The sequence below is a fragment of the Mesoplodon densirostris genome, chromosome 12 (assembly GCF_025265405.1).
Source record: "Mesoplodon densirostris isolate mMesDen1 chromosome 12, mMesDen1 primary haplotype, whole genome shotgun sequence".
Taxonomy (NCBI): Eukaryota; Metazoa; Chordata; class Mammalia; order Artiodactyla; family Ziphiidae; genus Mesoplodon; species Mesoplodon densirostris.
This window is the reverse complement of record NC_082672.1, coordinates 84,863,810-84,873,629: the sequence shown is the minus strand read 5'-3', so window position 1 is coordinate 84,873,629 and position 9,820 is coordinate 84,863,810. Positions and strand designations below refer to the sequence as shown.

The 9,820-nt window shown below is 36.9% G+C and overlaps 1 pseudogene; it reads left to right on the top strand.

Moving 5' to 3' along the window:
• The first annotated feature begins 293 nt into the window (after positions 1-293).
• Positions 294-4,916, top strand: LOC132499882 (NEDD4-binding protein 2-like 1; annotated as a pseudogene).
• Positions 4,917-9,820: the final 4,904 nt, after the last annotated feature.

Here is a 9,820-nt window from a genome sequence, read left to right as displayed (position 1 = left end):
TGGGAGCATGAACTGCTCATGAAAGTAACACACTTGTGCTTTCAGATCCTGTTCACAGTAGTATTTTCTGATTTAGTTTGAGGAACATGCCTACTTTTTCTGGTTTATAACATCTGGTAACACTCAGTTCATGATAGGCAACTCAAATTACTGGGCTACCTAGTTCTATAATCAGGTATTCAATCTCTACTAGGGTTTATTAGCAAACCGATCATTCTTTTTCTAAGGGAAAATAAGTATTTGTTAATGACTTGTTACCTGTATTTATGCCAAAACATAGGATTCTGTGTGCCATGGCTTACCACAAACACCACATAACATCCAAGTATGACACAGGTACTTTGGGTAACACTGAATTCCCTAGTCATAAAGTCCCAGTGAAAAAGCTACAGACATACAGCACAAATCAGTTAAAATATCTACTCTTTTCTATTTTTCTCTCAATACTGGTAGCATTTTGAGCTACTCAATAAATGAATCAGAGCAACACACCCCCAAAAATTACATTTTTCCTGCAAAATACAAAAGGATGTATCATATGTTTTGTCTCATTATTTGTGGTATAAACAGTACGAGGTACAGCAAATTATCATTCATTTTGGAAGGAATATCCTGTAATTTCCAGGCTTCTAAATTCCCCCAGAACTCTACTGAGGAATCAGTCTTCCAGATTTTAATAAGAATCATTTCTCACCCTCCGGCAATAGGAGCTTACAGACCCGGCATCTGGCAGACCTGCTGTTTTCTATTCGTTGGGTTCTATCAGCCTTATGAAATCAAGGTTTCAGAGCAGATTTGGGAGGAAGATAAAAGGTCTTGAGGGGTACAGGGCCAACAAAACAAGTTAATGAAGATATAATATTACTCCTATTAAATTAACACAAACAAATCCTGGTTTTTGCTGACTTATGAGATGGAGAAGAAATACATATGTATAAATAAATATAAAATATTTAAATATATAAATTGTAAAATGATAACGGATATGATGTGAAATAACATCAGCAATTGGAATCGCTAGCTAATTGAGTTTATGATAATCCACTCATTCTCTAAGATAGGTAGATCTGCTCAAGACAGTGGGCACATTAAGTCATGGTGTGATTGGAATCATCACCTCTGTATCTCTTGCCTTCACTGGTGGCACTAATCTCCAGGACTCACCCAGGCATGTGATATTGCTAATTATTTTACACTTTTGAGATAAAGTGTGTGATGGTTAATTTTATGTGTCAACTTGACTGGGCATAGGATACCCAGATAGCTGGTAAGACATTATTTCTAGGTATGACTGTGAGGGTGTTTCTGGAAGAGATTAACATCTGATTGAGTAGACTGAGTAAAGAAGATCCACCCTCACCAGTGTGGGTGGACACCAAACAATCCACTGAGGGCCCAAATAGAACAAGAGTTGAAGGAAGTATGAATTTCTTCTCTCTTCTTGAGCTGGGACATCAATCTTTTCCTCTTCTCAGACATCAGACCTCCTGGTTCTTGGGACTTAGGACTCCAGAACTTATTCTATACACCCACCCCACCCGGGTTCTCATGCCTTCAGACTTGTATTGAGTTATACCATCAGCTTTCCTTTTCTCCAACTTATAGACAGCAGACTGTAGAACTTCTCAGTTTCCATATGTGAGTCATTTCCTATAATAAATCTCCGTATATCTGAATGTATGTATGTATATAGGTATGTATGTATGTATCTATCTATCTATCTATCTAATATCTATCTCCTGTTGTTTCTGTTCCTCTAGAGAATCCTGACAAATAAAGGGCTGAGGATCAGGACCCTCCACCTGGCTCTTTCAACCATGGTTACCACAGGACAGAGAGTTACTGTGGCATTCTCTTAGCTGCTGATTACATTTACTCTCATCTTAATTTGGGAACCAGAGTAACAACCACTTGTTTAGTCAAAGAGCCAATGGGTCACATGAACACTTTTAATTTAAGTACTCATTCAGCATCTGATTTCAATAAGCTACCACTTGGACCAAAGGACTAAAGTGTTCTAGATTCCTAGGGATTAGTATTAGTATAGAGACGGTAATAATCCAAATCGTCCATGAAATGTATGGATTTTTCCATTTTTGTGTGCATGAGTGCTCTTGTAAACATCTATTGGACCTTTTGAGGAGAGTCAGGATAAAATTTGTAGCCCATGATTCTGTTCTTATAACAAAATCCTTCTCTAATCATGTCCACTATTTCATGTCTACTGTCCTGTTCTCTGTGCTCCACTAAGAGTTCAAATACGCTACCCTGGGGCAAAATTATTGTAAGATCATCAAAGTTTTAATAAACTTGCCTAATATCAATATTATTTTTCATCTCATGACTTAGAAATCGATCATGTTTGAATTCTAAAGGATAAACAGGAATTCACATCAATGTGATTCTTTCATTTAATGGTTACCAAAACAGAATTAATTAAATGTAATTGCAAAATGGAATGAAGAAAATCCAAATTTTCTTTTAGATAGTCATAATGCACAAAAAAGATTTAAAAAATCTATTCAGTGTATTGACAGGTCAATAAAACAAGCAACTTTTAATGCTAATTTACCAATTATCTCTAATAGTGTTGTACCTTTTCTTTCTATCACTTGTTTAATTTCTGAGCAGGGCTTCCATTGGTGATTCTTAATTGGAAAAAAAATACCTCACTTATGAAGACATCAATTAATTAAATATATACTTTTTTACTTTAGCAGTTTAGACACTGCGAGCATCTGTTTATCACATTGCTCAAATGCTTAAAAGAAGAAAAACCTGCCTTTCAATAATTTATGCTAGATAAGATTGTTTTTGATGTTTAAAGGTGATAAGATGTGATTCTAAAATTCTCTAGGCATGCAATTTCATTAGAAGGCAACATGTTATAAAGAAAGAGAACAAGTTTTTATATCAGAGAGTCCAACTTTGGCATAGTGGATCTGCCACTGGGTTTTTTTTTTTTTTAACACAGACAAGAGATTTAACTTTTCTGAGCTTTAATTTATGAATCTTCAATTAGAAATAGAAATACCTATCTTGCAGGTTCAGCAATAAAGTATAAAAGGCATGTGGCCAGAGTATGGTGCATAGTTATTAATGTAGTTATTGATTATATGATTTAAAATAGACAAATTATGATATCATGGTTTCATAAAGATGTATTCTGCCTAAACACCTTTAAAAAGACAAGCAGTAGGTATCATTGATACATATCTTTGTCAAGTATTATGGCAGCAATATCTCCCTTTCCATGTCCTACCTACTTTTCAATCACCCTTTATGAATGACTGTGCAGAGTCACACTGAGGCTTAATTAATACTGAGCTTTGGGGGACCCTCAGCAGTTGTTGAATATGTGGGTAGAGGGGCCCAGGAGGCCAGGGCCAGGGACTTTCACATCATCTTTAATTAGCAGATCAGTGTTTTTAACCATTCTAAATTTCGGTCTTTGGAGTAAGATTTAATCTGAAGGAAGAATTCTATGCTGCCCATATATTGACAACCACTAGCCTAGACCATTTCGTATTGGCCTTTTGAGAATAACAGATGTTGGTTAAAACCACAGACAAGAGCCATATGGATGTCACTTCCTGTTTCTCCATTAAATATTTTCTCTATCTTTATATAGCAGTTGGATATTTAATAGAATCTCACCTGAGCACAAAGCCATGGTGAATGTGTCTTGTGCTTTTTGTCTCTGTAAAAGGAAATTTATGTTTTGTTCTAGTGTTTCCCCTTATATTAAAATGAAGTAAATTACTCTAATATCATCATTCAAAATATAAATATAATGTTTATTTTGAAATGTATATTTTTCCTTTTACAATCCCCAAAGCGTCTTATGTCCATTTCCTTTCTCCATGAGTTTAAATAATAATAGCTGCTGACTATACAACATTCCAAATTTGTTTCAACATTCCCTGATCTCTCCCGAAAAATGCCTACTTTGTCAAGCATTTTATTGCTACTCTTCCACCCTGTTCAGGTTTATATTTTTCTTCCATTTAGCATTTTACAAAATGGATTTGATCATTTTTGTTTTTCTGGAAATGAGCAGGTCTGGGCTAAAATAAGAGGTCTGGGACTTCCGGAAAGGGGACGCAAGGCTCTCGCAGCCCCCACCCCATGAGGAGAGTTTTCTTGAATCCTCTGGGAGGCTGAGCCTCTGGCAGCAGCAGCCTTGACCACCTGCCCCGCTGCCCTCCTCCTGGGACACCTCTGCGCCGTCTCAGCTTTCGGAAACACCTCTACCTCCTGCGAGGTCTCCGGCTCGGAGGAAACTGCACTGGCCAGACAATAGCAACACAACTTTCCCAGGGCCCTGATTTTCAGCACGGATAATTATTTTTCTTCGGAGAAGATGGTGCCTATGAGTTCAATCCTGACTTCCTGGAGAAAACACATGAATGGAACCAGAAAAGAGCAAGAAAAGCAATGAGGAATGGCATATCCCCCATCATCACTGATATTACTGCTGTTATTACTGATGATGTCAACCTCCAACGAAATACCAACAAAAGGATCTTTTCAGGCTGTAAATGGACATGGTAGTTTTTAGGCCAGAGATGAAGAAATATTTATAGAGTCCCAAGAGAGACAATACACAGAATGAAAGGTATGAACATGAAGTTACTTTTTCCAGTGTGCTGCATGCTGGAAAAACCAAGCAGAGCCAACAGAAATCAGGACAGGAATAATCCATCTCCTTCCGAGGGTGCAGGGTATGGAACACCTTCGCAGAGTTCTCAAACCGGAGGGCCCCTGGTGACTTCACTAATGAGAGCCCCTTTAACACAAGGGATGGTTGTCACCATGGGTATTGGGCATTCACAATTTTCCTAAATCAGTTTTTCCTTCAGTTTTTAGTCTTTATCCTTCATTCAGTTGTAGTCAGAGCTCTCATTCCACTGTAAATTGTCAAACCTGAAAGTTTCTGAGCAGAAGTCATTACATTCCTCTTCAACAAGCATTTGTTAAAGTGATCCTGTATGCATGGCCCGATGCTGGGAATTCTACCCATTTGATTAAACAAAGTCCCTTTCTCTAGGGAAAGAATTAATTTGAAACTGAAACTTGAGAACATACCCAAGAACCTAATCAGCCACATGGGTTCATTAATGAACTGAAGTGTTTATATAAAGCTTCAGTACCACTTTCTCTGAAGCAATCTATTTTTTTCAGGAAATTCATCTCCATCAAGAAGTTGAAAAGGTGGGGGAGAAGTAGGAGGCAGGGAAAACTTTAGTGCCATTGATACTTTGATCATCCATGTACCCAAAAAATGTGAGATGTGTCGCTGTAATGATGATAGTGATTTTCCTTTAAAATGAATATGCCAGAAAGTACACAACCTAAGGGAGCATTGTTCTTCAAAATAGACACTTTGGGAAACTGTTCCTCTATTTTAACAATGTATCATTGTTAGAAATGTCTGATAAAATCCCTCTTAATAGCTATACAACCTACTGAGGAAAATCAGTGTCATTATGTAAAGTCACATTGTGTGTTTTAAATACCACTTTATGGAACAGGTTAAACCTGAATAACTTTTGGCTGTTGAGCTAATAGTGTAAACAAAACAAGCCTGGCTTTATAAAACCACCAATTTTTAAGAGCAATAATTAAGCAGTTTTTAAAATTATGCCTATAAATGTGTATAATCACTTGGCAGCCCCAAAGTTTTGGGAGTACAAGGAATGAAGTATCCCAGGATGCAGATCCTATGGAGATATGGAAAAGTCATGCTCATCTTAAGAGGAGCAGTCTTGTTGCTTTATGTGGCATTAAGACAAATTTCTACCACAATTCTTACACTAATACTGAATTTATGAATCCAAATTAAATTTTAACATGTTGGAATCAGATTAATTTGGTGTGAGACCGTGATAGATAAGATTATGTAGGATGCATGCTTTATTTCTTGGCCGACAGCTTCTTTCTAATGTTTTGTGGAGTATTATTTTAAGTGTTGTATATAATGGTGCTTTTATGGTTATTAAAATTATATATAGTATTGCGTTAAAAAAATAAAATAAGACGTCTAGAGTCCTTAGAGATATTCCTGGAAGCAATTGAGTTCTTGAGTCCCTACTACCTGGATTTGGGGTGCTTCTACTCAGTTAGGGGAATAGTAGATGCATATAGTTTGGGGCTGTCTTTATAAATCTTTATTGCATAAACATTCTTGGAAACAACTCTTCCTTTCCCTTGTACTCTGCACTTATACTTAAGGACACTGCTTGGCCTAGCTGTAGCTATTGTGCCTTTCAACACCACCTCTCTGAAGCATCAAGATCTTTTCTTATCTATGATGGCTTTCTGTCCAAAAAGGTCTCTGAGGTCTCAGCAACTTCCTTTTATACAGAACTTGCAGTATCCACTAACAACAACAACAAAATATCCCAGTACAAAATAACAACAAGAACAAGGGTCCAAAACCTTTCATTCTAACAGGCACTTAATCTATTCAGATCACAATTGAACACTGTTTTAAATCAAATCAAGGTTAAATTTTATCTCTTCAATAGCCATTAAAAACCTGCAAAACTATCATAAAATGCTACCAGAAATTTTTACTATGGATGTGTAACCTAAGAGAAAAACTTGATATCCATAAATACCTCTCAGAGCAAAGATATTCATTCTCATATGTCTTATCATGGAAACAACAGAAACAAAAAACAACAACAATGACAAATCTAAGTCTCTAGTATTTACTTGAGTAATGTATAAGCTTACCAGGGAATTATTTCTGAATGGAATATTGTGAGTTCCTATAAAATTATGATAACTGTATTTTATTAACCTGAAAAAGATTTATGCTGCCATGTTAAGTGAAAACAAAACCAAACAAAAACAGGATGAAAGTATCAATACATATGAGATTGTGACTACGTAAAAATGAAAAAATTCATAGCAAAAATGTAAAATGTCAATCCCAGTCTCCTAATTTATCCCTCCCCCCCTTATCCCCTGGTAACCATAAGTTTGTTTTCTACATCTGTGACTCTACTTCTGTTTTGTAAATAAGTTCATTTGTACCCTTTTTTTTTAGATTCCACATATAAGCAATATCATATGATATTTGTCTGTGTCTGACTTATTTCACTTGGTATGACAATCTGTAGGTCCATCCATGTTGCTGCAGATGACATTATTTTGTTCTTATTTATAGCTGTGTAATATTCCATTGTATATATGTACCACATCTTCTTTATTCATTCCTCTGTTGATGGACATTTAGGTTGATTTCATGTCCTAGTATTGTAAATAGTGCTGCAATGAACATTGGGGTGCATGTATCTTTTTGAATTATGGTTTTCTCTGGGCATATGCCTAGGAATGGGATTGCTGTGTCATATGGTAGTTCTGTTTTTAGTTTTGTTTTGTAGGGAGCTTCCATACTGCTCTTCACTACTAGATATTAAATAGATAACTAACAAGAACCTACTGTATAGCAAGGGAACTCTACTCAGTACTCTGTAATGGTCTATATGGGTAAAGAATCTAAAAAAAGAGAGGATATATGTATATGTATAGCTGATTCACTTTGCTGTACACCTGAAACTAACACAACATTGTGAATCAATTATACTCCAATAAACATTTTAAAAAATCTAAAATGAAATGCTCTACATTTTATTATGATTCTCTGAGGAATGAGGGATTTAGATAACTTCCTTCTTTATTTTCTGTACTTTTAGGTTCATTAATTCAAAGAAATGTCTAGAAAGAGATTCATTATAAGGTATGGAGGCTGAGAAATCCCAAGATGTGCCATCTGCAAGATGGGGATCCAGGAAAGCCAGTGATGTAGTTTGAAGGCCTGAGAGCTGAACAGCTGTGTGGATTCCAGTCTGAGTCTGAAGGAAGGGTAGGAAAAGATATATGTCTCAGCTCAAGTGATCAGGCAGAGAATGGATTCAACTTTTCTCTGCATTTTTGCTGTGTTCAGCACCTCAGTGGATGGGATGATGACCTTCCACACTGGGGAGGACAATCTGTTTTACTCAGTCGACCGAATAAAATGCCAGTCTCTTCTAGAAACACCCTCACAGATACACCAAGAAAAAGTGTTTAACCAGATATCTGTCCATCACATGATGCAGCCAAGTTCACACATAAAATTAACTATTACACATATAATCTCAATCTCTGAATGGATAACTTTCATCAGGGAATTTTTTTTCTTTTATAATAATAAACATTCTTGAGCACAATGATCAGTCCAAGAATTAAAAAAACACCAAAAGTTTAAATGTACCTATATGTTCTTTCCCTATGTCCCCCAAAAGACATGCACCATGCTTAATTTTATATGTATCACATTTGCTTTTTCTGCCTTTTATTATCATCATGCATTTTTAAATACCTAATAATTATATAGTTTGTTTTACATATTTCACTCCATAATAAGCTCCTTATGCTATGTATAATCTTCTGGCACAGTTTTTTTTTTTTTACTCAGTATTATATCTTTAGCCATTCCTAGTGTTCACAAGCGTTCTTACCTCTTTCACTAGCTTTCTCATAGTTGGGTTATGGTCATAGGATAAATTCTGACCAAGATATTTGAGGGAGTAGTGTGCGTAACTTGTGGACTACAATATTTGTTGATATACAACCACCTCCAATGCTCTCTTTTTATGATCTTGTGATCTTGGAGGAACCCTGTTTCAAGATGGTTGAGATGGTGTGAGGTCAATGGGTAAAAGCAGCCTGAATCTCTGAGCTACTTCAGAAAGGCCAAGTTCTTGAGAATCATCTAGACAAGCGATTAGCAACCATTGTCCATGAACCAAATCCAGCCCACTACCTGATTTTGGAGACAGAGTTTTATTGGAACACAGCCAGGCCTGTTCACTAATGTATTGTCTATGGCTATATTCATGCTATGATGACAGAGGTGAGTAGTTGCACTAGAGACCCTATGTCTCATAAAGCCTAAAATATTTACCATCTAATGCCTTACAAGAAAGTTTGCTGAATCCTGCTCTAGACTGACGGCAGTATTAGTGTGAGAAATATTAAATCTTTGCTCTGCTTAGTCATCAAGCTCATCATATATTATTTTTGCAGCAGCATAGTATGTCTTATACTAACTACTATACTAATATTCATCCACATTGTAGAATATGGCTGTAGCTCATTCATTTTTAGTGCTATTCATTACTTCTTTTTGTGATTATAGCACAATTTATGTAACCATTCCTCTGCTCATGGACATTTGCAAATTTTGTTTTTTTGTGTTTTTTTGCTACCGAGAACATTGCTTCAAAGTTTTCGATTTCCTGTAATGGCAAAATAGCTCCTATTGGACCAAGCTTCCCACAGATAACAGCTTTAAACTCTGGACACAATATAAAAAACAACCAGGGCTTCCCTAGTGGCGCAGTGGTTGAGAGTCCGCCTGCCGATGCAGGGGACGTGGGTTCGTGCCTCGGCCCGGGAGGATCCCACATGCCGCGGAGCGGCTGGGCCCATGAGCCATGGCCGCTGAGCCTGCATGTCCAGAACCTGTGCTCTGCAACGGGAGAGGCCACAACAGTGAGAGGCCCGCGTACCGCAAAAAACAAACAAACAAACAAACAAACAAACAAAACAACCATTTTGCGGCATGGGAGAGTGTCCAAAAGCAGAGAGATACTTGCTGGGTCACCACTTGGAAGAAGGAAACTGTACCACATGAGCTTTTATGCCTTTTAGACTAAGACCTCAGTATATGCTATGCTAGGTGGGTAACACAGACATAAAAAACTTCCATTGTTCCAGGCTTGAAAAACCAGAGGTTAGAATTTGGGAAAATTATGGCAACTGA